This window comes from Equus caballus, chromosome 11, assembly GCF_041296265.1.
Source record: "Equus caballus isolate H_3958 breed thoroughbred chromosome 11, TB-T2T, whole genome shotgun sequence".
Classification (NCBI taxonomy): domain Eukaryota; kingdom Metazoa; phylum Chordata; class Mammalia; order Perissodactyla; family Equidae; genus Equus; species Equus caballus.
In genome coordinates this window covers 52,906,956-52,932,721 of record NC_091694.1, presented here as the reverse complement: position 1 = coordinate 52,932,721, position 25,766 = coordinate 52,906,956, and the positions used below count along the sequence as shown (strand labels likewise).

The 25,766-nt window shown below is 49.2% G+C and overlaps 1 protein-coding gene across 2 annotated transcripts in view; it reads left to right on the top strand.

The window, feature by feature from the left end:
- The window catches only part of GAS7 (growth arrest specific 7), a 219,070-nt gene that overhangs the window by 1,145 nt on the left and 192,159 nt on the right, over window positions 1-25,766 (top strand). The gene's annotated exons all lie outside the window — the stretch shown is intronic.

The window sequence follows — 25,766 nt, the reverse complement described above, 5'->3', positions numbered from 1 at the left end:
GTCTCCACTCGGGAGCTCGGAGCCTGCTGGCCCGTGGACGGTCGTGCTGCCCGGGTCGGGCTCCCTGGCCGCCTCGGGGCCGCCCACTTGCTGGTCAGCTGAGCCTGGCTGGCCACCAGCCTGAGCCCCGTCAGCACGCTTGATCCAGGGGTGCCACAGCCCCCAGCCAGTGCCCCCTCCCCTGTTCCAGCCGCCGCCCGTAGTCCCCGGCTCAGAACCTGAAAGTGGCTTGTTCCTGGGGTTCTGGTCTGGCCCCGGGGCTACACAGGACCTGCTGAGCCAAGTCGGCTGGCTGTTTATTGTCTGGGTGACAGTTGGGAGGCCTCGCCGTCCTCTAATCGCTGAGCGCATGGTCACAACCTGAGTAGGATCCGAAGTTTCTCAAGTCCTTTGGCGGGGGGTGGGGGTGGGGGAGAGTGACCTTACAGGACATCTCCTTTAGTAAAAAGCTGCCCGACCCCAGGATTGTTGTGAAGACTAAATAAGTGGTTACCCACAATTGGCTAAGTATACAGAACCGTTTTAGTAAAACACTGCCCAAATCATGGAGACTGAATTTATTTATAGTTTAACCCCCGACCTACTTCACAAAGAACAAAGTAGCAAATTTTAACTGAAAATGCTCCAAAAAAAAAAAAAGAAAAAGACAGGTAGGAGTGGAATGGTTATTGGTGAGTTTGCCTGTGGAAATATTACGAAAAGTAGAGCCTAGTCTCATAGAGGGACATTGTGTTTCTTTCCAGAGGAGAACCACAAAATCTCTCCTAAATGGATTAGTAGCATTTGAACAAAGTTTAGTCTGGAAGGAGCTTTCATGGGCTGTCAGCAGAGAATGTTCCGGAAGCCTTTGGTTCTGTACTTTGAGAAACCTGTGTGCGTAGGAGAGGCTCAGGTGTGTTCCTCAGCTTTCTCAGTTCCTCTTCTGAGCTTCAGATGTGAAGGAAGGCAAGCATATTGCTTCTTACGAGGACCTGGAGCCTCCTTGTTTCTAGCTTGAAAGCCCTGGGAAAGCCTGCTATTTTAGAATTCCTCCGGTGGCCACGCTTTTCCAGGAAATACTGATGTGGAAATTTGGCTGTTGGATGTCTGTCCAGTGAGGAGGGTCCCTGGCTGGACTCGCCCAGCTGTGTTTTGGGCGGGGGGGAGGCTGATGGGTTTGTAGGCTGTGTTAGCCGGAGTGGAGTGGCTCTGCTTTTTCTTCCTGGGGGAAAGGAAGGGTGGAGAGGACACGGGGGAACCAGCAGAATGATCAGCCGGGACAGTCTTGGGTGTGTCAGTTAGTCCCATGACACATGCATACTTAGGAAATCTCTGGTGCCTGAAGGGCCTCAGACAATTCCCAACTGGTGATGGGCAACAGAAGTGCCCATCTGTGTGAGCAGTACTGCCGAGAGGGACTTCCGTTTGTTGAGCAGCCTTCAGGCGGGAGGCATGGTGCATAGTTGTCACCAGTTCCCCTGACAGCTCTGTGAAGGGGGAGGCACTCCCCCCATTTTACAGGCGAGCAAACTGAATCTGAGAGGTGAAGGCAATTGCCCAAGGAGTAATGCTCACATATTTGGTTAGCAGCTCAGGTGGCTGAATATTACCCTCTGCCTGTGCCTGTGTCTCTCTTCAACATGATAGCCTGGGCTCAACTATGTTAAAAGGCAAGTGATGGAAAGGTCTGGATCCTTGTGGGCGAGGGCAAGTGCAGCCCCCAAGGTCAGCATGCTGGTGACAGCATCCCTAAGGGGAGGCTGAAGTACTGGGGCTAAAATGAGGGCAGCTGCTTCTTCTCATGTGGAGCCTCTCTCCTGCTGACCCTGACGTTTGGTTCCGCTCGGAGGCTACTGGTTTTCCCATTGGTGGAGGCAGGAGTGGGCCTGAGCCCTGGGACTTGTTTCAGAGCCAAAGCAGATGCATTTTCAATAGGGAAGATCACAGATCTGGCCCTTTGTGTCTGGGAACCTTGTATGTGGACAGGCTGGGCCTGGGTGGGGATGGAGGATATGCAGGTAGAGTACCTTGGGATGGGGTGAGTCCTCAAAGACAGACTGGGTTAGTGGAGAATGTAGGACTCCCAAGGGAGTCACTGGCGGTGGACTGGCCAGCATATGGAGTCCTGAGCCGGAGGGCACCAGCCAGGTGTTCATCGAGGCTGGGAGTTCGTGCAGAAGCCAGGAGGCCAGAGAAGGGGCCCATAGGTCCTGGAGGTGGCAAACCTCATGGGATGTCTGCTAGCCAGGTGCCTGGCACTGAGCTTGCTGGGGGCATGGAGTTCAGAAGGCCAAGGGAGTTGTTGGGGATGCAAGTGCAGACAGAATGGACTTCACCCGCCTCCTGGGGGAGGAGTGGGATGGTCGGTGCGCAGATGAGAAGGGCATCTCCAGCGGAGTCCCCGCCCCAGTGTACCTTCTGTTCTCTGGGGGAAAGAGTGGTTCCAGGAAACCACATCTTGGTGGAAGGGTGCTAAGGGTCGAGAGTAGTGTGTGCAAAACGGACACTCCCCAAGGATTTCTTCATTGTTCATGTGAAAAAAGGAGAACTGAGAGAGGCCTGATTTAGCAGAAAGCATACCCCGTGGACGGGAGTTGGGAGCTAACTCTGAGAGCGCTGAAAGCTCCGCCCTGGCGGTCTGCCAGCCCCTGGGGAGAGGCCAGTTTGGTGGAGATTCTGGTCCTGATTACTGGGGAAGTCTCTTTGGTCAAGACTCCAAGGAAGTGGTGGAACGGTGCAGCACATACTTGGCATCCAGAGGGTGGCCCCCAGGAAAGCTTTGGCCCACGCAGAGAAGTGAGGAGGACCCTGGTGGGCTCAGGGCCCTGCCACAAGGAACCGGGCTCTTCAGGGGATGGTGGAGCCTTCCAGGGGGTGCCAGGAGGAGGGAGCCAGCTACTCCCAGAAAAGGGAGGAGGCCTGGTAGACAAGACCCACAGCTGCCTATGAGATATAATGGCCTTCAGATAAAAGCAGCCAGAAAAATCTTTCTTAAGGGTGCCTTCAGGCTTGAAGAGGGAGAGGAGCTGAGAACTCTTCTGAGATTTGAGAGACATGGTCGAGGAGGAGCTGGGGTGATGCGAGAGAGCTGAGATGGGGGCCGGAAGCTGCGGGAGCATGTTCTGCCAGCTCGAAGCCAGGCCTGAGTTCACCTCCATAGACTCGGAGGCCCTGTAAGGGAGAAGATTCCTACCAGACAGCTGGGGCATGAGCATGGAGGCTGAGAAACAGCTCCTGGGTAAGATAGATGGAAGGGGGAGCTGTCCCCATCCCTAGGGAAGAGCTGAAGAGTCAGACGTGGTCCAATGGCTGGACAGGTCCATTGGCTAGAGGGCCTAACCTTGGCCCGGGAATTCCTTTTGTCCTGCTCTTAGCTTGAATGGAGGTAAGAAATGAGGGACCTAGAAGATACTGAAAGGCATCTGCAAACCTCCCAGAGCTTTTGGGAAATAATTCTGGGAGGTAGTAAGATTGGAATGCAAACACAACAGAGTTTTCCTTGACTGAGGTGCTCTTCTTAGAATCCGGGATCTGGCTGCCAGGTCTGGACCTCAGAGGTACTAACAGAATAATATGATGCTGTTTGCCAGCGGAACTAGACGGCTGGAGGGTCACCCTTGAACTTGATCTCCTTCTCTCTACCTTCTATTCTCCCATTTTGGATTCATGTGATCGTGCTGCAGGAGTTTACAAGGTGTGGCTGTGGGGGAGAGACAGCGAGCTGGCAAGTGGGCTGTGCTGTGGATAATTAAGGAATGATGTTTTACCTATGGTTATGTAACAATCTACCTCAAAACTTAGTGTCACAAAACAACCATTTATTAATATCTCACCCATTTTTGTGGGTTGACGGGGCTCAGCTGGGCGGTTCTTCTGCTGGCCTGTCTTGGAGTCTCTCCTGCATTTTGCAGTGGCTGAGACTGGGATCCTGAGGCTCAGCTGGACTGGAACCTCCAAAATGGCATCTTCACTCACGCATCTGGTGCCTTGCTATTCTTCCATGTGGCCTGTCTCTCCACATGGTGTCTCATAGTCCAGGGCCTTTTCACATCGTCTTTCTTTTCAGCAGGGTAGTTGGAGTCTTTATATGGTGGCTGGCTTCCAAGAACGCAAAAGTGCAAGTTGCCAAGCCTTCTTAAGGCTAGGTTCAGAACTGGCACATCACTTCTGGCACATTCTATTGGTAAAGTGCGTCACAGGAACAGTCTAGATTGAGTATGGGAGGCAGGTGAATACAGGTGTGGATACAGGGAGGCAAGGTTCATTGAGGGCCATTTTGCAGACTGGCTACCTCAGAAGTGTCAGAAGAACACACCTGGGACAGATGATCCATTAGAGGGGAGCACTGCCAGGCCAGACTGATGAGAGAGAGAGGGCGGTACCCCCGAAGGGGGCGAGATGCAGGAGACTTTGCCATTCTGCTAGGAAATTCTCCATCGCCATCCTTGGAGGTTTTTTTTGTTTTGTTTTTTTTAAGATGCCAGGGATTTCTTTATAAAGGCCACATGATAAATGATGCAGCTGAATTTGAAACCAGATTTTCCTGTCCCTAAAGCCCAAGTCTGTCCACTGGGCCATTGACATACCGGTCCAGCTACTTCAGGCCAGGGCTATTTGGTGCTGGTTATTAATAGACGTAGTATATCTGAGCTGTCTGGCATCTAGTAGATGAATGATCTGTTACACAAATTGATTTTAATACAGTGCCTTTCTTTCTGTAATGTGAAAATTGCCTAAAATGGGTGTGACCTGGTCCCTCATGCAAATATTGTTTGAGGTGGTCATCAGCTCTGTTCACAAAAGGTGTAATTAGGGCTGGTGGCTCATGGAGTACTATGTAATTGTGACCACAAAGACCAGGGTCCTCTCTGCCGTCTTTGCTAAGTCATCCTGCCCTTTGCTTTGGGGGCTGTGGCCTGCATTTGTAGCGCCTGCTGTTTGAAAATCTACCCTTGGCCCACCCCTCTGTGCGCCTCTGCTCAGGAGGTGCCTGCCCCCTCTTCACTGCCGTGTGCTGGTCTGGTCAAGCGGCCACCCCGCAGGACTTCAAAGCAGTGGGTAGGGCTTGTGGGTTGTGTGGATTCGAGGCATCTTCACAAAAGTTCCCTTAGCAACAAGTCAGCAGGCATCCCTGACATCTGTTAACCGCCACGTGAATCCCCGCCGTCCATTATCGCCTGGAAACGTGAATGAGATGCTGACCTTCTTGTACTCTTTTCAGCCTGAGAAAGCCCACGTTTTATCTGACAGCCTGGTCGACTTCATCTGTGAGCGTAGATGCTGGTGCCCACTTTGCTGGTGAAAGAAAATGTTTGGTAAGCCCGGAATCCTGGTGTACATGTCAGATGTTAGGATTTTTATCAGGTCACTCCGGGGGACATTGTTTTCCCAGCTTGCTCCCTTATTACTCACAGCAGCAAGGCCACACATGTCAACCTTTCTAAGAGAATGTCAGGACTGATCCCTGTGCTTAATTGCAAAATTAGTCTATTCCTCTCTCTCTGCAATGGCGTGGCTTCTGGGATGGTGCTTATACCTGTAGAGAGAAGTAGAAACGGGGGCCGGCAGGTTGGTCTGGCTTGTCCCTTGCTAGACCGGAGCATGGGGTGACATTGTGGAGGTTTAGTTGCAACAGGTGTATGAGTTGTGAGAGGATTTTGTGAATTCATAAGAGGCCTCACCCACCTCCGCCTTTTACATTTCGTCTCTCCCCATCTACCATCTGATAAAGATTGGTTTTATTAGGTTAACTTCCTGGTTCATTGTGGAACCAGCTTATGGAGCTGGTATCCAGACGCAGTCCCCAGGTACTCAGATTTCACAAACTAAACTCATAATCTCCTCTCTTCACTGCCTTCTACCCTCCCCCTCACCATAGTGAGTATCACCACCATCCGTCTATCCACCATGTCCCCTGACACTGCCCCCTCTGACCGGTCCTCTCCTGTTCGTTAGGTTAGCAAGCCTTGTCTGTTCTCCCTCAGCAACATTTCTCAAAGCCTTCTCCTTCTTAACTTGCAGTGGCAAACTTTTTCTGTAAAGGGCCAGGAAACGTTTGAGGCTTTGTGGGCCAAGAGGCAAAATCGAATTTGAGCTGTGTCGCTGTGAGTTGCAGCATGCCAGAGGCAGTGAGAAGCCGTGAGAGCCCCAGATGGTCTCTGTCACAGCTACTCCGCTCTTGCCGCTGGGGCGCGACGGCAGCCGTAGATGATCTGAAACCAGTGGGCGTGGTTGTGTTCCGATAAAACTTCATTTGTGGACACTGAAACTTGAATTTGTTACAATTTTCATGTGTCATGCAGTATTATTCTTATTTTGCTTTGTTTTCAACCATATAAAGATGTAAAAGCCATTCTTAGCTGATGGGCTGTATGTAGTTTTCCAATCCCTGTTCGAAAGTTGATCATTCATTCATTCAGCAATCCCTAAGTGGGTGCCTACAGTGGGCTGTGAGCACTCTTGTAGGTGCTGGAGGTGAAGCAGTGAAAGACACAGAAAAGGAAAGAAGCTTACCTTTAGTTGGGGAGATGGTAAACTAGCGAAAAAAAAAAAAAAGATAATTTCAAAGTGGTATGGGGCCAGTAAAACAGGGTGCGGTGATAGAGTGGGAATGTGGGGTGCAGGATGCTGGTTCGACTAAGACTGTTAGAGAAGGCTTCTAAGGAGGTAATATTTGGGCAAAGACCTGAATGATGCAAGGGAGCCAGCCTTGTGAGTATCTGGTGGGAAATAATTTGCGGCAGAGGTCGCTATGAGTGCAGATAACCCTGAAGAGGGAATATGTGGGATATATTTGAGCGATTCAGAATATTCCAGAATGGCTAGAGAGCAGTGAGCTAGGGCAAGAGAGGCTAGGATGTGACAGAGGGAGGCAGATAAGTTAAATAGTTGTGCCCCCCTCCACAATATATATATATTTCTATAAGAATTTAATTTGCATTTCGATTGTTTATTCTGCGTGGTGGAAGAAATATACTGTCAAATAATTTGAGATCTCTTGCCCTTTCCCCAGGTTTGCTTTTAGGTTCTGGGGAACTTAACTAAGAACAGCATTATTCCAAGGGCCCAGCTGCTCCTCGATATCATTTGGGCATCTGGGTCTCTGTTGTCTATCTGTGCGATTGCCAGAGACGGTCTCCTGTCTGAAGCTCCTCCATCTGGAGCTCTCTCTTCTCCTTCTCAGCAATTTTTGAGAGGACAGGTATCATTCTCTGACACTGCAAGGCTTCTTCCGCCTCCACTCCTGTGCTGGTAAATGCTTAACAACCAGCTCTGGGGGGTGGGGGTGGAGGATGGAGAGAGGGAAGCCCTGCTTTGTAGCTCTTGCACATTTCCAGGGTGTTAAATACTCCCACCATGGCTGATTTCAAGATACTAATAATTTTTTTTAATTGAATATGTTTGACATAGAACATTGTGCAAAGTTAAGGTGTAAGGCGTGTTAATTTGATACATCTATGTCCTTTCTTTTTAGTGGTCAGTGGATAGTTTTCTCAATGCAGTAGAAAGCCTTTGGTTGGATGGAAGGGTCTGGCGTGCTCTGATTTCTTTTGGAAAGCTCATCTGGACTTTGGGGTGGAGATGGATTTGAGGAGGGTAGGAAGGGAGGCAAGGAGACCAGTTAGGAAGCTCGGAGCAGGGTGGTGGAAGCAGAGATGGTGAAAAGTGGATGGATTTGGAAGTATTTTACAGGTTGGGTCAAGAGGACTTGCTGCTGGATTGACTGGGCTGAGGGGCCTCGCCTCTTGCAAATCAGTTATGGTACACTTTCCCTCCTGTATTGTTCTCATCTGTGAAACGTTGGTTCTGCCACCAGAGACCTCTGCCTTAAAAAATGAGGTAAAAGGCAAGTAAAAATTGGGAAAAAGTTAATGTCCTTCATGCAGAAAATGCTTTTATAAATTATTTTCAAAAACAAAAACAAAGGAACACAGCAGGGTAAGAATGGGCAAAGAACTTGGACAGACACTTCATAATAATAGATATTCAAAGTCATCAGCTTATTCGGTTTTGCTAGTAATCAAAGAATTGCAATTTTTTTTTAAAGATTTTATTTTTTCCTTTTTCTCCCCAAAGCCCCTCTGGTACATAGTTGTATATTCTTCGTTGTGGGTCCTTCTAGTTGTGGCGTGTGGGACGCTGCCTCAGCGTGGTCTGATGAGCAGTGCCGTGTCCGCAACCAGGTTTCGAACCAACGAAACACCGGGCCGCCTGCAGTGGAGCGCGCAAACTTAACCACTCGGCCACGGGGCCAGCCCCAAGAATTGCAATTTTTTAAAAAAGATAGCATTAATGAAAACTGTCAAAAGAAAAAAAGAATGAATATTGGCAAGGGTGTAGGAAAATTGACATATGTTCCTTGCGAGGTAATTTGGCAATATACCTTAAAACCTTAACAGCGTACGTGCTGTCTGATGTGGCAAGTCCTATTCCAGGAATTTGGACTCAGGAAGCGTCTGATAGGCAGGCTGTAGGTGTCAGAATGTCCATTACAGCACTGTGTCTAATATAGGGGAAACTGGCCACACCCTAACTGCCCACCAGGAGGAACTGGTTAAAAGAAGGTTCACCCGTGGTTAGCACAAAGTCAGACATGCAGAAGGGGCTCGATAACTATACTAAAGCTGAATGTTAAAAGTAAAAAATTTTGGTCAATGAAGCTAAGTCTTTTCATGCAATTAGCGCAGTTCAGATTTCACCTTATGACGAGGTAAAGAGAGAGGTGGTGTGTCCAGGAATGAATTGCTTTTTAAAAGCAGGGACTGTGTATGCCATGTATTCTGTAAGTATCCTTTTGTGGAAAGAACAGGTTGAAGGAAGACTGGCTGGCCCAGGGCCCCGTTCTTTTAAATATCCTCAGCAACAGCAAATCTTTGTCTTTCAAGGGGTAGATCTGATTTTTTTTGGAAATGGCCACGATTCATTGGGAGCCAAGTCTGGTGTGTCTGTACGTGTGAGTGTCTATCACCTTGCTGGGAAAAGGATTCAAAGCAGCTTACCAAAAAGCACACAGTACAATAAGATAAAAGCATAAATACATGAGGAAATCTGGGGAAAGGAGAAAGTAAGATGACTTGGAGTCTGCAGAGTGAAGAGGGTACTTGAGTTAAGTAATGCTGTTCAGGATTTAAAAGGAGGTCCTACCCTCAAGGATAATGAGGAGTTTGAGCAGTTCTCAGTGGGGGAGTGTTTAGGGCAGCATTGTGGGCATATGTGCTCTATTAGTTAGGATGGGTTAGGATATGCTGCTGTAACAAACAACCCTCAAACCTCATGGTTAAAACAGCATAGGTTTGCTTCTTCCTTATGCTCCAAGTCTGTTGCAAGTTGGTTTGGGGCTGTAGGACCCTGCAGGACCCAGGATGATGGAGTGACCACTGTCTGGAATCTTGCCAGTGACTGTCTTAAATAGCACATGGCTCTTAAAGCTTCTTCCTGGAAGTGACACATGATATTTGTGCTCGTATCTCATTGACTAAAGGACAGCCACACCTAACTTCAAGTGGGTGGGCAAACGCAATCCTGCCATGCGCCTGGAAGGAGAAAAGGAGCAAGCTGTCTATGTGTGGATGGCTCCATTGACCATCACATATGTACTCACTCAGGGGGATGACCCCAGTTGTGGTCTATTTCAGTCTCAGTATTTTATGACCATACCTGGAGCAATGCTTCTCAAACTGATTTCAATGCTTCTAGACCAAAACGAATTCCCTGATCTTGTGGGAGACAGATTCTGACTCAGTAGGTCTGGGACAAGGCCCGAGATTCTCCATGTCTGACAAGCTCCTGCTGCTGCAAGGACTTCAGCCACAGTGCAGGCCCCAGCTGGTGCCCTTAGTTCTTGAGAGCCAGGATGAACTCATACTCTTCTTTCAAGTCGGTTCCCCTCCGTCAAGCTATCCTGGCATCTAGCATAGTGCAGGGCACACCGGTACATGCTTGGCTTACACTTGGCCTCATCCCAGACTTCCTGTGGTTTTTTTTCTTTGCCGTAAATAGATCAGTCACAACTTTTGGTTCAACGAAAACAAATATTTATTTTTGAGCACTTACTATACGACAGGTTCTCCGAAAGGCTCATCAGATGCAGCCAAGACAAGGAACTGAGGCTAGCAGCTCTTGGGGATGTACTGTCCCCTCTAGGGTGACTGGCAGGTGACCTCTCTAAAAGGCTTCAGTTTCAGCCTTGTTCTGTTGGAATGAAAGCCTTTCCAGACTTTTAGCTTCCATTGTTCTTTCTCAGATGCCTTAATTTCTCCTCCCTTCTCATTTGCTTGTCAAATGCACAGAGAACTCCACGATTAGTCAACAAAAAACTAATTAAGTTGTAAAAACTCTTTAGAGATGATATTTTAAAAATTCTACAGAAATGAGCTCTTGTCCTAATTTAATCGTGACAGAGAATTCTTATTTTAGCCGTGGCTCATGAGAGTGTCATTGAGGCATTTGTTTCATAATATAATTTAGAAATAGAAATAAGAAGTTGGAATCTACTGTTCTCATTTAGCAAGTGTTTTATAGATAAATAGCTACAAGGCTTTGTTGTGCTTGGAGTGAAAAATAAAACTGTGTTGAGTTTTTGATAATCAAGAACATGCTCGACACACAATCCACTAATCTGGTACTCAGTCTATTTTCATGTTATAAAGAAGGTTCCGAGTCCCTGGGGCCTGTCTCCTGGTGTGGGCGTGTGGAACCTATCGGTACAACATTACCGTGCAGGACGTTAAGACTGGCACATCCCAGATGTTACTGTGTCTGCAGATCACATGGGGCTCTTGCCCAAATGCAGATTCTGAGTCAGGGCCCAAGACTCTGCATTTCTAACCAGCTCCCAAGTGATACAGCTGCTGCTGATCTGTGGGCCACAATTTGAGTAGCAAAGCATTTGAGTACCCTAAGGGGTTTTTAAGTTTGCAAGTCATGATTAAATCCTGGAATTAGATTGGATTTAGTTTGCTTTTTTTTTTTAGTGGATTATACGAGGCTACACAGGGTCAAGGAAAGAACACAGGTTTTGGAATTAGCCTTCTCTTTGAGTCTATTTAATCTGAGGACAGATATGGAGGGGGTAAAAGGTAGGATGGGGGAGGGTGGTGGCTGGTGTTCCTATTTGCCCAGAGGGGTCCCTCGATCTCTGGGTGGGGGTGGGGCTCAGGAGTGCCTTACTGGGGTCTGCACCAGGAGCTGGCTATGGAGGAAGAAAGGCTGGGGGGCAGAAGGATGAGTAACATGAACGTGACAGCCCCAGGGTCTTGATTGTGGTATGAACCTAATGACAGAGAGACAGAGAGAGCAGGTGGGATGGTCTTGCCACATACCAGCAGTGCTGGATGCCCTGTGTGGGTTGGTTTGTGGGTTGGAGCATATGCCCCACAGCTAATGCCGGTGTGGACTGCTCGGACCACATTCAAGGACAGGGGCAGAACTTCCCCCTGATGTGGGCTGCAGAGGGTAGCGCAAGAGTGTGCTATCTGTGGGTTCAAATCCTGGCTCAGGCCCCCCACCTGTGAGACCCTGGGCAAGTTGCAGAATCTGAGTTGCGAAGGGCGCCTGGGAGGGTCGCCGGCACCTTGTACACGCTCTGTTAATGGAGTTTACATCCCACGTGTTCTGGGATCGTGCCAGGTGAATGCTGAGAGCCGCTAGTTAACTGGGGCTTCCACTGGGGGGCTGCTGGGGTGGGAGAAACCTTTTTCCGTGGGCCCCTCTGAGGTCATAGTGGAAGACTGTCTGGTTACAGCATTGTGGTCGAGGCCTCCTGACCCATGGGCACAGAACCCCCCGGGCATCATATTAAATGCGGATTCCAATTCAGAAGGTCTGGGGTGGGCCCGGGAGTCTGCGTTTCTAACAAGCTCCCAGGATATGTTGCTGCTGCCGGTGCTGGGCCCACACTTTGAGGAGCAAGACTGGAGAGCACTTTTTGGGGTGTTTTTAGGACACAGGTCTTAGTAATTAAAGCAAGCGGAGCTGCGGCTGCTGGCCACTTCTAGTTTATTTGAAACTGCTGCCTGATGGTTGCTGTTTGCTGCTGCTCAGGCTAGGCTAATTAGTCTTAATTGCTCCTTACCTGGGTCTGAGGGGCCTCTGGCTGCCCTGACACTCCCAGAAGAGGATCTGCGTGTAATGAGGAAAAGGCTGCTTGTGGGGAGAGGTGAAATGCAAGAGGTTGCTTAAGGACTTAGGCATTCCTTTTCATCTTTGCCTAGTCCCGGAGCAAAGGAAGGTTTGTTTCAAGGGGCTGGGTGGAAATTCTCTTTTTGAAGTGTTGCTGTGGGGCTCAGAAGCTAATCCTGGGGCCGTGTTCCAGGGCTCGAAGCTGGAGATGGTGCCAGTGCCACAACGCAGGCGTCTTCCGCAGCCCATGGGTGGAACCCTCAGGTCTGTACTGCTCTGGGCTTGACCTCTCTCTTCTCTTGCCTGCATTCCTGCCCTGGCCCCTAACAGCAGTGGCCACCGCTTTTATCCCTCGGTGATGTCCATTCTCCATAGTAACGCCACATTGATTTTTCTAGCCAGTCTGATCATGGATTGCTCCTGTTTAAGACCTTCCGTAGGTTTTTCCTCGCCTTTACAACGTAACATGCCTTCGCTTTGTCCACAAGGTCATTCATGGCCTGCCTGCCCTCCCAGCTGCGTTTTTAGCTATTCCTTCACATGAGTAATGTTATCAAAACCATGTGGAACTAGCTAATTCTGGGATGCAACTTTACTTTCTCTTGCTGTGTCCTTGTACATGGCGATTCTTCTCCCCGAAGTGAGCTTCCTCCCCATCTTCTCTTTTACTCCCACTCCCTTTTCCTTTTAACAGCTCTATTGAGATTTAACACATATACCACGGAAAGTGTGCCATTCAACGATTTTTTTTTAGGATATTCATTGACTTGTGCAGCCATTGTCGTGATAATTTGAGAACATTTTCATTGCCCCTTACCCATTTGCAGTCACTCCCCATTTCCCCCCAGCACTGCAGCCCCAGGTGACCACTGATCTACTGTATGTCTTATAATTTTGCCGATTCTGGACATTTCATATAAATAGAATCATATAATTTGTGGCCTTTTGTGTCTGACTTCTTTCACTTTGTATAATATTTTCAAGGTTCATCCATGTTGTAGCATGAATCAGTCCTTCATTCCTTTTTATGGCTGAATAATATTCCACCGTATGGATATGCCACATTTTATTTATCCATTCATCAGTTGATGGACGTTTGGGTGGTTTCTCCTCTTCGGCCATTATGAATATTGCTCCTGTGAAGGTTTGTGTACCAGTTTTCGTGTGGGTGTATGTTTTCATTTCTCTTGGGTATGTACCTAGACCTGGAACTTCTGGGTCATATATGGTAACTCTTTGTTTAATAATCTGAGAAACTGCCAGACTGTTTTCCAAAGTAGCGGCACCATTTTACGATCCTGTCAGCCATGTATGAGAGTTCCAGTTTCTCTGTCTCCTCACCAACACTTGTTATTATCTGTCTTTTAAGCTATAGCCATGCTAGTGGATGTGAAAGGGTATCTCATTGTGGTTTTGGTATGTATTTCTCTGGTGTCTAATGATGTTAAGCATCTTTTCATGTGCTTATTGATGGTTTGTGTGTCTTCTTTGGAGAAATGTCTATTCAGATCCTTTGCCTATTTTTAACTGGTTTAAACATGTTTTCTTTTTTGCTATGGTCTGTTTTCTTTTTAGCCAGATTAACTTGTGCTCATTTCTTGGCTTTCGTGTTACTCTCCCGGGAAGACTTTGCTGACACAGCCCCCCTGTGTGCTTCTAGACCTCTTCGTGCTCACCCTGCTGTTCTAGAACTGTCTGTGCTCTCACTACACTCTCGATTTTTTTGAGGTCAAGGATTGGGTCTGTGGTCTTTACAGACTCAGCCCTTAGCAAACAAGCAGGCATGGGCATTTGGTTAGAAAAACGAAGGACCATAGTTCAGTCATTTCAACTGTGACACCAATGAATTCAAGAATCAATGAGTTTGCTAATCATGATCATTCTTTGGCTTCACATGGGGAAAAAAAATAATAATACAGAGTTTGTAGCGGCCCGCTGAATGGCCAAGTGGTTAAGTTCGCGTGCTCTGCTTTGGTGGCCCAGAGTTTGCCTCTTTGGATCCTGGGCGCAGACATGGCACCGCTCGTCAGGCCATGCTGAGGGGCGTCCCACGTGCCACAACTAGAAGGACCCACAACTAAAATATACAACTATGTACTGGGGGGCTTTGGGGAGAAGAAGAATAAGAGGGAAAAAAATAAAGAGTTTGCAGAGTGACACACTGACAGAACCCCTGTTCCTCACCCAGGCACCTTACACGCATGGCTGTGGGTAACAGGACAGATTGAGGAAGAGAGTGTGCGTGACTCAGCAGAACATTGCGCTGTGGCAGCAAATAAGTCAGATTACATGAAGTAGGATTGTCACCTTGTGTGCAAAGGGCAGCCACCCATCATTATTTCCTGCTGGAGGGAAAAACAGGTGTTGAGGAAGTCGACCTGCCTTGGGACCGTTGGGTTACTTACTGGGTCCCTCCTGGATCCTCGAGTGGGTGGTCTCACTTCCTAGGCAGTCTGCTGTAATGGTGTTCAGAGCTGACCAGACCAGGATTTGGGTGCTGGCTGTGTGAGACCGTGGGCACATTGCTTACCTGACCTTGGACCTCAGTTTCCCTGTCTTTAAAATGGGGATAATAAGGCCACGTCCAAGAATCATTGTGAAAGTTAGAATTATCTCCTTTGATGTCAGTGCTCCATGGAGAGCCTGGGGTCGGGCTCAGTCTGTGCGGTGGCAGCTCTGGTTCCTTCTGGTTTCCCATCCATCACTCAGGGTGCTGGCCGTTGTCATTTGCTTTTTTTTGTAAAAGAGGCCTGCTTCCTTGAGAGTCACTCCAGACCCCTTGGTCACCATTTCTGCTCGTGACCTGGTCTTTCTGGCTCTGGTCACCTCAACTCAGTTTCCATCTTGGTTCTTCCAAGTCTCTTTCTGTCAGGTTTAGCATCGTCATTGAAGACGTGTCTGCCTAGGGAAGCCCTGGCCCTTCCGCACATGGATCTTCGGTTTTGTTTTGGTGTATTTAGACCACAAACTTAAACCAGAGATTCCTCTTTTCGAATGTCACAGCTGTCTGAATGCCTCCCATCGACCCTCCTGGGGGTACGATAAAGTTGCCTGGGTGTGACCGAGATTAGAATCTTAACTACAGGTCAGTAATTAAGGGGAATCTTATCTCAGAGCATGTGGCAGATAAACCAGCCTCTGAGTGCTGATTTTTCTGCAGAAGATTCATCCAGAGGCCCTAGACCAATTTCTGCCCTGGGCAGTTACTGCTCAGAGTGGGAGGGTGAATGCCTCCTCGCATTTTGGGGTCACAGACCCGTTACGTGTTTTGTGATATGGCAAAAGGGACGCTGATTCCTTCTTTCATCGAGCCAGCTGCTGAGTTTTTGAGCACCATTGTAGGTCCTTTGAGGGCAGGAGCGCCCCATGGTAGTGGGAAACTCTGCCTTGCCTGTATGCCAGTTCCCATCCTCCCTGGCCCTGCAATCTGGTCCTTCAAGGTGACCCTTGTAGGGCTTTCTGCTCATCCTTTGTCTCAGTCGTGTTCTCTCCTGTCCCGTGTAGGTTGTGTTTGTGTTGTGTCGTCCAGTCTCCCACCTCCCAGGCCCATTTAAAACGTCTTCCCTCTGGGCTCAGATAGTCCACCCAGAGGGCAGGGAGGGTCTTCCTGTTTCTCTCTCTTTGCTTTGAAAAGAGGAGGCAATCTTTGGTCCTTAGGAAAAAATAGTTGTGCAGATCTCCCAAAGGGGTCTGCTTGCCGCTCTGGCCAGATGGCTATTGCCTGCTGATCAGGAACCTGGATCAGACTGACAGGGAGCCGGGTTTGTGGGTGTTCACAGGGAGAGAGGGATAGGAGAGCCTCTGTGTGTGTGTACCCTTAAGGAGCCCTGTGATGGGTGTGGCTGCAGAGATCCCGCTAAGTGTAGCATTTCAGAGGGACTTCCTGTCTCACCCAGGAGAAAACAACCAGAATGGGAATGTACCCGGGCTTCCTCCTCATGTTTGCAGAGTCCTCTGAGTGAATTTGGCGGGTGGGGAGCCCTGCCATTTGGGGAGCCATTGGGAGTGGGGCTTGGCCAGGCATTACCAGGTACTCCAGGGGGACTGTAGAGCCAGCTCTGCCCTGAGCCCTTGGCTCTTTGCTCCTGACTAGGCACGTGGCCCAAGAAGACAGCTACACTGGAGCATGAATGGGAGGCCGGGAGTCAGAGCTTGCCTGAGGTCTCCCATCTCCCAGACCTGCTGTTCCCTGGTACTGGCTTCAGGTCTGGACACAAGAGCTGCTCTTCCAGCAACATACTCCTCCAGTGGACTGTGCTGTGGCGTGGGCCCGTGGTCACTCCCTTTCCTTTTCTAAGTGACTCCAGGAGACTCCTCCAGGAAACCCTAGGGCTTGTGGGACACAGTTTGAAAAGCCCAGTGTTAGTGACGCTAAATGCTTGGGTTCCTCTGTGCTGTCAGCACTGCCCTGGGGGGTGCCACATGCCAGTGCCCCTCTGGTTTGTTTCCGAATGGCTTGCAGGGGGTGGTTGGGGTGCTTTCTTACTCTAGGTGGCTGGTCTGCTTTATTATTAGTCTGGGGGAAATGATTTCTGCCAGAAGCAGTGGAAGGTGTAAATTATGCGTCACTGCAGAGCGTCAAGACTATATATATATTCGGCTCCAGCTGCAAGTCTCTTGCAAATGAGGACCGATGTGAGATGTGGGCAAGTTGGAAAGAGTTACAGTGTGGACCTGCGGTGGGTGTGATTGATAATCACAGACTTGCCTTTACTTGGTTCTCTCATGGTGGATGGGGGGGTGGGGAGGAGCCCCAGTTGTTCTCGGAGGGCTGTATTCCACGTGAGAAGGCTGGAGGGAAGCAGTTGGAAGGTGACTGACATCCCCCTGGGAGTGGACAAGTTTTCCATTAACCTGATCCGTAATAAATATTTCTTCTGTTTTCACTGAGCCAGGAATCCCAGGCTTAGGCCTGGTGTTCCCACTCTCACCTAGCCTCACACGACCATCTGGCCATCCGTGGTGTCTTCCTAAAATCTGAGTGCTCCAGAGTCGTCTCCACTGGCTCCCATTGCCTGAGTGTCAGGCGCTTCTAGCTGGGCTGACACGGGCCTGCACAAGCTGTGCCTGGCCTCTCTCCAGTCCCCTCACTTGCTCCCTCCTGGCACACACCTCTACACCCTGTGCCTTTGCACAGCTGCTGCCTCTGTCTAGAGTTCCTTCCCCTCATGCCTGCCTTAGAAATGATCCAGACCCGGGCAAGGATGGCCTTCCACCTCTCATCAGGCAAGCTGATCACTCTTCCTCCGGCTTCCATAGGCCAGTCCCCTGTGGTGGCATGGACCACATTGACCTCAATGACTTGTTTATGTGACTGCCTCCCCACTGCGCTCTGAGCTCCTCCAGGGCAGGAAACCAGCTTCATAAACCTCTGTAACTGCCCCGGCCTGGCACAGTGCTTGGCATCTCTGAGTTCTGGCTCAATAAGTATTTGATGGCTGGATGAATGGACGGATGAATTAAAGAGGATATGGAGAGAGCTTGCCTTAGAGAATTGGGCACATATCGCTCTGATATGGGCTCATGGCTTAGGCAGCCTTTACTCCAAAAAGGCATGAATGGCCTTGTCTTGAGGTGAAGTTTAGGGTCACGGAAGGCCAGGGTTGGAAGGCCTGCAGCCAGGTCAGCTCAGAGTGCTGGACATCAACAGAAGGCCACTAGGTCCTGGACAACAAGGCCCTTGAGCCGCAGGACAGGGCACCCGAGAGTGGAAGGGCGACAGATGAGGAGATGTGGCACGGACTGGTCTTCTCTCCCCATCTTCTCAGTGGGGCTGCTGTGGGGGCAGTTGGGTGTGGCTGAGGGCCCCATGGAAGGAGCCCTGGATTCTAATTGTAGGACCCCCCACCCCTGCACCCCTTGCCTCTTTGACCCTCAGTTTCTCCGTCTGTCCAGCAGAGAGGTGGCACCCGTTGCGCTGCCTCTCAGGATTTTGAGAACGATCGTGGATGTGAGCCTGCTTTGGAATTCAGGCTGTGCTGGGGAAGATGAGTGCACGGCCTGTTAGGGGAGCCTGTGCAGGAAGTGGGGGCGGAGGAGGGCCTGTGCCCGTGGACTCAGCTGACTCTCCCCGGCGGCGTTGTCCCAACTGCTCAGTCCTCTGCTGTGGTCCTTTCCCCACTGGACGCCTTGAACTTGCTTCTGAAGCCGCCTCCTGAGACCTCCTCGGCTAAAGCTGTTGAAATTCTTGTCCCAACCTTGAACCGTTTGGAGTTAAGAGCTCCTTCTTTGTCTTTCCCCGTGGGCTTCACCCGGGCACCTGTGGATGCAGCTGAGAATAAGACTGAGTGGATAGGACTCACAGGCCTCTGTGGTCAGAGGGCTCGTCGTCCATGGGGAGCCAGGTGAGTGGCCAGAGAGAGATGTCTGATGCAGTGAGGGGCCCGAGGAGGCAGTGCAGGGCAGTGGGAGCACTTGGTACCTGTGACGGGCTGCTTGTGGCCCCCAAATTCGTACGTTGAAGTCCTAAGCCCCATAACCTCAGAACGTGACTGTATTTGGAGATGAGATCCTTAAAGAGGGAATTAAATTAAAATGAGGTCATATGAGTGTCCTTACAAGAAGAGATCAGCTCACAGACACACCCATGGGGAAGACCACATGCAAATGCAGGGAAAAGATGGCCATCTTCAAGCCACAGAGAGAGGCCTCAGAAGAAATCAGCCTGCTGACACCTTGATTTCAGACTTCCAGCCTCCAGAACCGTGAGACTGTAGGTTTCTGTCGTGTCAGCCCCCGGTCTGTGGTGCTTTGTTCTGGCAGCCTTAAGCCGACTCACACCAGGACCTGAACCCGGATTTGGGTAGGAGACTCAGTTACGTGGTTCTGTGTGGGATCGAAACCTTGAGAAGAAACAGGGGCACTGTGCTGGTGCCTGCTTTCCTCCCTACCCTGCGTCGCCAGCTGACGCGCTGTGTCCCGTTACTGTGTGTCTCTTTCGTTGGAGCAGGAGCCCCACGAGGGCAGAGCTGAGCATCTGGTTTGTTCCCTGCAGGTTCGGAGGACTGAGTGCCGGGGGATGCCTACATGAGCACTGGGACGTGTGTTTTGGATGAATTCTGTCTGAAACAATGACCTGAAGTCAAATTCCTCACTCTGGGCCTAAATCCAGGATTTTTAATTAAAATAGCTGGTTTTCTGCACCCTGGTCTTGGTTCGGAGCTCACCCCGCAAGGTGACCGTTGTTTTTGCAGACTGTGTCCGTTCTCTCTCTCTCTAATCTCTGTCCAGCCACCAGATGTGATCAAAATGTGTTAAACATCAGAGAGAAAGGTTCATTGATTAGTTTTTCTTTGGACTCGGTGGGCTGAGCTGCAGATGACGTTAAATGGGATCAGACCAGCCGATGGGTGTGGGCGACGTTAACCCTCCAGCAGGTTCACTCAGCAAGGTGACCTTTGACCTGCAGCCCCTACGTGGCCTCCTGTCAGTGAGAGGAGAGGTTCCCTTTTCTTCTTCTCTTTTTTTTTTTTTTGAGGAAGATTAGCCCTGAGCCAACTGCTGCCAATCCTCCTCTTTTCGTTGAGGAAGACTGGCCCTGAGCTAACATCCGTGCCCATCTTCGTCTACTTTACATGTGGGACGCCTACCACAGCATGGCTTGCCGAGCGGTGCCATGTCCACAGCCAGGATCTGAACTAGCGAACCCTTGGCCACCAAAGCAGAACATGCACACTTAACCGCTGTGCCACCGGGCCGGCCCCAGAAGTCCCCTTTTCTACGGCAGAACCCCCCTGGTCTGATGAGCAGGGAAGGTCCCTGGTTTGGGGAAACTCATGACTTGCCTAAGAGTCTTTGCCTACGTCCGATTCCTCCTACTCTGCGTCTAATTTTCTCTTCATTCTCTCTCCTTTTTAAAAAAAAATTGTGGCAAAACTCACATAAAAGTTGCCATTTTCAGTATTTTAAAGTATACAATTCAGTGACAGTACATTTACAATGTTGTGCAACCATCACCACTGTCCAGTTCCAGAACATTTTCATTACCCCAGAGAGAAATCCCTGTGCCTATTAAGCAGTCGCTCTCCATTCTCCCTACCACCCCAGCCCCTGCCAACCACGGATCTGTTCTCTATTTCTATGGATTTGCCTACTCTAGGCGTTTCATATAACTGGAATCATATCATATGTGACATTTTGTGTCTGGTTTCTTTCACTTAGCATAATATCTTCACAGTTCATCTGTGTTGTGGCGTGTGTCACCACTCCATCCCTTTTTATGGCTGAATAATATTCTGTTGTATGGCTGTACCACATTTGCTTATCCATTGCTAGGTGACGGACATTTGGGTTGTTCCCACATTTTGGCTGTTGTGAATAGTACCATCCGCTTCTGCTGTCTCTAGTTCTGCCTCCAAATGCTGCCTCTAGTTGTCCGACGCATTACTGGTGGTTAACTGGTGGTAAGCGTGGGTTCCTGGTAGTGGAAAAAGCACTTGGGAAATGAGAAGGCAGGGTCACAGTCCTGACTCTCGCTCTGTCTGAGATTTCTGTCAAGCCTCAGTTCGCTCGTGTCTGAAATCAGTACACAGTTCCCTGCCTTCCTTACGCAGCCCTGCAGAATGTCGCATGAGGTGCAAATCATAGATGTGACTTGCAGCCCTTCCTCAGCTGGAAAGTCAGATGTGAAGTGATAGTTATTTCTGTTCCCCATTTTTCCTTTGATGTTCTCATTTTCTGCTTTTTACTCCGCTTCCTCTTTCCTCCTTGTGCTAATGGCTGCGTTTGAATTCCTTTTCTTCTCCTTGCCTCTTCAGATGGCCTGGGGCTGTAGAAGGTGGCGTTCTGTAGGGTGGGTCCTGGAGGGGGACTAGAGGATGGGATGTCGCCTGTGGCATCTTGGGGCAGAGCAGGACGGGTTGCCCGCGAAGGCGGTTGGCAGTCTTGGCTGGGTGCTGGGGTGAGGTCAGCCCCAGCTGGACCTGAGCAGGGGGAGCGTGGCTGCCGTGGCCCTGCCGTTCCACCCGGTTTGCTCTGCAGACTTCGTTTGCAGACAGCTTTGAGGCCTTTCGCGTCGGCCAGATTGATGGATACTTAGGCAGATGTTAGAATCCAAGGGAGCAGACCCAAGGGACCCTGGGAGCCACGCAGCAGATGGAGTTGTGTGGTTTTCTTGGTGCATTGCTTTGCAAATGCTGACTCTTCTGCAGTCCTGTGCGTGTCATTTTCCCAGCTGAAGTGGAAGCTTCTTGAGGGCGATGGCCATGACTGTCTTATTTCTCCCCGTGGTGCTTGCTCATGGCGTCCTTTGCAGAGTCTGAACATAAATGGTGTTGAACATATGTGACAATGACTCCCTTTGTTCAGTGCTCTCATGGTTACACAGGGCTTTCACCTAGGATTTCTCATTCGTCTTCTCAACGGCCTGGCCAGGTGGATTCTAGTTCTCAAATAAACAAGCTTAAGGCCCAGAGAGGTTAAGGAACTTGCTCAGGACACACAGCTAGCCAGAGGTGCAGCTGGACTCCCTGCTTGGAACCAGTGCTCTCCACTGTTTCCCCCTCCCTCACAGAGAATTTACAGCAGATAAGAACCATGTGGCGGCAGTTATTTAGGGAGATGGGAAATGAATCCCTGTGCAGTTGGACCTCGTTCATTTTGGAGGCTTTTTTTTTAAACATCTTAGGATTTTCAAGTCCAGAAGAAGTGCTGTAGAAGTTGCAGGTGGCCTTTCCTATTACTCAGACAGTCTAGATTCCTCTTTTCTCAACAAACTTCAGAGAAGCTTCAAGGAAAGCCGATTTCCTGCTAAATTGAGATGTTCCTCATTTGCTACCAGAGGGTCTGATTTCAGGAACTGTTGTCATTCTTGGTGACAGGCGTGGGGCCAGCTCAGAGCGATGTTGCAGCTTGGAATGGGGTTCCGGCTTCCCTGGCGGAGCTCGGCGTTGGACGGAGTCGCTGAAAAGTCTGGCTCCAACTGGGGCAGGCAGGAGGGACGGGCGTGCTGGCGCAAGCGAGCCCGGGGAAAGCTTGCCCGGAGGAAATTCGGTCAAGATGTTTGGTTTAACACCTCTGGTTTCCTTCCAAATCAGAAGAGGAAAAGACTCTGATTGAGGGAGGTGGGAAGGTTTAGGGTTTTCTGTGAGTGGAGCTCCAAGCTTGATGGATCCTAGATTCTGCAGAGAGGAGAACAGTGCCTGGCAATGTGGAGGGGCTTTTGCCCTTGGCTGGGCCCTTAGCAAATCGCTGAGCTTAGAAAACATATGATACTGGTGGCATTTGCTGGCTCAGCCACAGAAAGTGTCCACTAGCCTTTGAATTGTTCAGGGATCTGTGGTGGCATTTTGTGTGTATGTGTTGGGGGAGAGGTAGCATTTTCAAGCTCGGAGAACTTCTCTGAGGTGACAGAACTGCTGGGTGTAAGCTAGAGGTTAAAAGGGCGCTTCCTTCACGCTGGAACCCTCTGGCACATGATCCAGATCAGCTCATTCACTCAGTGAATGGAAGCTGTGCGCCTCCAGTGGGCAAGGCCCCATCCTCAAAGCCCGAGATGGAGTCGTGAGCAAAGCTGACAGACGTCCCTCTCCTCACAGAGTGTACATCCTAGTGGAGGGCGACAGACAGTAAACAAAACTAACTAAACTGTGAAGTGAGTAAGATTTATAATTTTAAATGGGATGGGCAGGGAAGGTCTTATTAGGGCAGGACATCTGAGCAAAGCCCTGGGAGAGATGAGGGAGCAAGTGTATGGATTTCTGGGAGAAGAGCATTCCAGCCAGAAGGCAGAGTGAGGCACAGGTGCAAAGGCCCTGTGGCCTGAGCACACTTGGAGTTCAGGAGCAGCAGTGAGGTCACTATCGCTGGGGCAAAGTGAGTGTATGTGCGGTGGGGAGTATTGGAGGTGGAGGCAGACAGGTGACTGGAGTGAGAGGTTGAGGGGGGACCCAGGGCGGGAAGTCATTGGAGACCCTCGTGACGAGTAGACAAACTCCACATGCCAGGAGGAGCCACTGAGCAGAGGATTGATGTGACCTGACTTAACGCTCTGCTGCTTTGTTAAGAATAGATGTGGGGGATGCAGGTGGATCACAGGGACCAAGGATGGAGGGAAGGAGATGAGTAAAGAGATGATCGCAGTAACATAAGTGACAGATGATGGTGGCTTTGACCAGGATGGGAGATGTTGACGTGGTTGAAACAGTTGGCTTTTGGGTGCATCTTGAAGGGAAAGGCAGTGGGGTTTGTTGATGGATTGGATGTGTAAGGTTTGAGAGAGAACTTCAAGGTGGCTCCAAGGTTTTTGGCTTAAGCAGCTGGAAGGAAGGAGCTGGTGTTAAATGAGAAAGTGAGGATTGGCAGCTGTGGGTTTTGGGGGGATAGCAAGAGTTTGTTTTGGCCCGTTAAGTTTGAGATTCCTGTATCTGTTCGAGTAACGGTATCGGGTGGGTGTGTGCAAAGCCGATGCTTGAGTTCAGGGGAGAAGTTGGCTGAAGTCTGATTTGGAGGTCATTCTGGTATAGATGTTCTTCAAGCTGCCACACTGGGTGAGATCGCCTAGGGAGTGGGGTGGATAGAGAAGACAAGAGGGCCAGGAACGGCGCCCCGGGCACCCCAGAGGGGATGAGGAAGAAACCAACCACAAAAGAGAAGCTTGAGCCAAGGGGCGGAAGGAAAACCAGGAGACCAGAACATTCTCTCTTTGGGCTCTGAGAAGGCAGCGCAGAGTCATCAGGCCCTCGGGAGCTCTCAAGGATTAGACAACACGAAGGGCCCTGGGCACCCACAAACAATGTCTGGGCTAAGGCTGGCAGTTCCAGGATGATTCGGATTTTCTCATGTCATCTGTATCCTTTCACAAGACACATAGACATATTAGCATGGCTAATGGCCGTGTCTGCATTTCCCAGAACCCCACCAGGGCCTCCCTGGCAGTCCCATCATGAATAGATTGGGGAAGGAGATGTAGCTGTTTCATGTGGTGCTGAGGGAAGAATTTTTTTCATTATTAACTTTTTTTTTTTTGAGGAAGATTAGCCCTGAGCTAACTGCTGCCAATCCTCCTCTTTTTGCTGAGGAAGATTGGCCCTGAGCTAACATCTGTGCCCATCTTCCTCCACTTTATATATGGGACACCTACCACAGCATGGCTTGCCAAGCAGTGCTGTGTCCGCACCCAGGATCTGAACTGGCGAATCCTGGGCCACCAAAGTAGAACGTGCGAACTTAACTGCTGCACCACCGGGCCGGCCCTCATTATTAATGTTTAATCACACATGTAACATAAGAATTAAACTCTACATCCGTGATGGCGGGGAGGGCATTGGCTCTCTGATGGCAAAAGCATCCTAGGTGTTACCAGTGTTTACCGCCCTGCAGAGGGTCGCCGTGCACGTCCAGATCAACAGTGGCTCTGTGGTGTTGACATTTCATGGTGGGTGGGGAGTGGTTAGGAAAGACGTGTCACCCTCCTGAGCGAGGGTGACCGTGAAAACAAGGCTGAGAAACCGAATCTGACTTCACGACCTCCTCAGCCCATTGTGGAAATATATCCTAATGATCTGTGGGTTTAGTTCTTGTTTTATTTTAGTTTTTATTTATTTATTTGTTTGTTTATTTATTTATTTATTTTTGAGGAAGATTAGCCCTGAGCCAGTTCTTATTTTAAATAAATAACAAGAATGTATTATTTCTTATCCTATATTTTCACTGACTAAGCAGAATAGGCAAAAATTGTCTTTAAAAGAATTACTTCAGTATATATATATTAAGTAAAAAAGCAGTCTACAAGATATATGCAGTAAAATTCCCAATTTGTGTAAAAAAAGATGTGTGGGTGTGCGCATATAAAAGAAAGTCTAGAAGAAGATTCATCGAAATGCTAATGATAGTTATTGCTGGGTGAAGGCACTGTGGGAATTATGTTGCTTTTTTGGGATTTCTCCGGTTAGCCCCTCTCCTTGATTTCCTTCAAATAACACATGAATATGAATATTGTAATCAGAGAAACACAATATATTATGAAACAGAAGCATCAATAAATATTTCATTGAAAAGCAAAAGGAAGCTATGTCGAAGAGATGTGTGCACCCCATGTTCATTGCAGCATTATTCACAATGGCCAAGACATGGAAACAACCTAAGTGTCCCTCAGTGGATGCCTGGATAAGGGAGTTCTGGTCTGTGTATGTGTGTGTGTGTATATATATATATAAAACTGAATATTATTTAGTCATAAAAAGAAGGAAATCCTGCTATTTGTGACAACATAGATGAGTCTTGAGAGCATTATGTTAAGTGAAAAGTCAGAGAAAGACACATACTGTGTGATGTCACTTATATGTGGAATCTAAAAAAACCTCCCCAAACTAAATCATGGAAAAGAGATCAGCTTTGGGAGGTGGAGGAGTGGGGGAGGGGGAATTGGTAGAAGGTGGTGAAAAGGTCCAGGCTTCCAGTTAGAGGATAAATGAGTACTGGGGATGTAATGTCCAACATGATGACTACAGCTAACACTGTTGTATAGTGTATTTGAAAGTTGTGAAGAGAGTAGATCCTAAGAGTTCTCATCAGAAGGATAAAAACATTTTTTTCCTTTTCTTTTGTATCTGTATGAGGTGCTGGATGTTAAATTATTGTGGTAATCAGTGCACAATATATGTAAGTCAAATCATTATGCTGTCACCTTAAACTTATACAGTGCTGTATACACCGTAAACTTATCTATC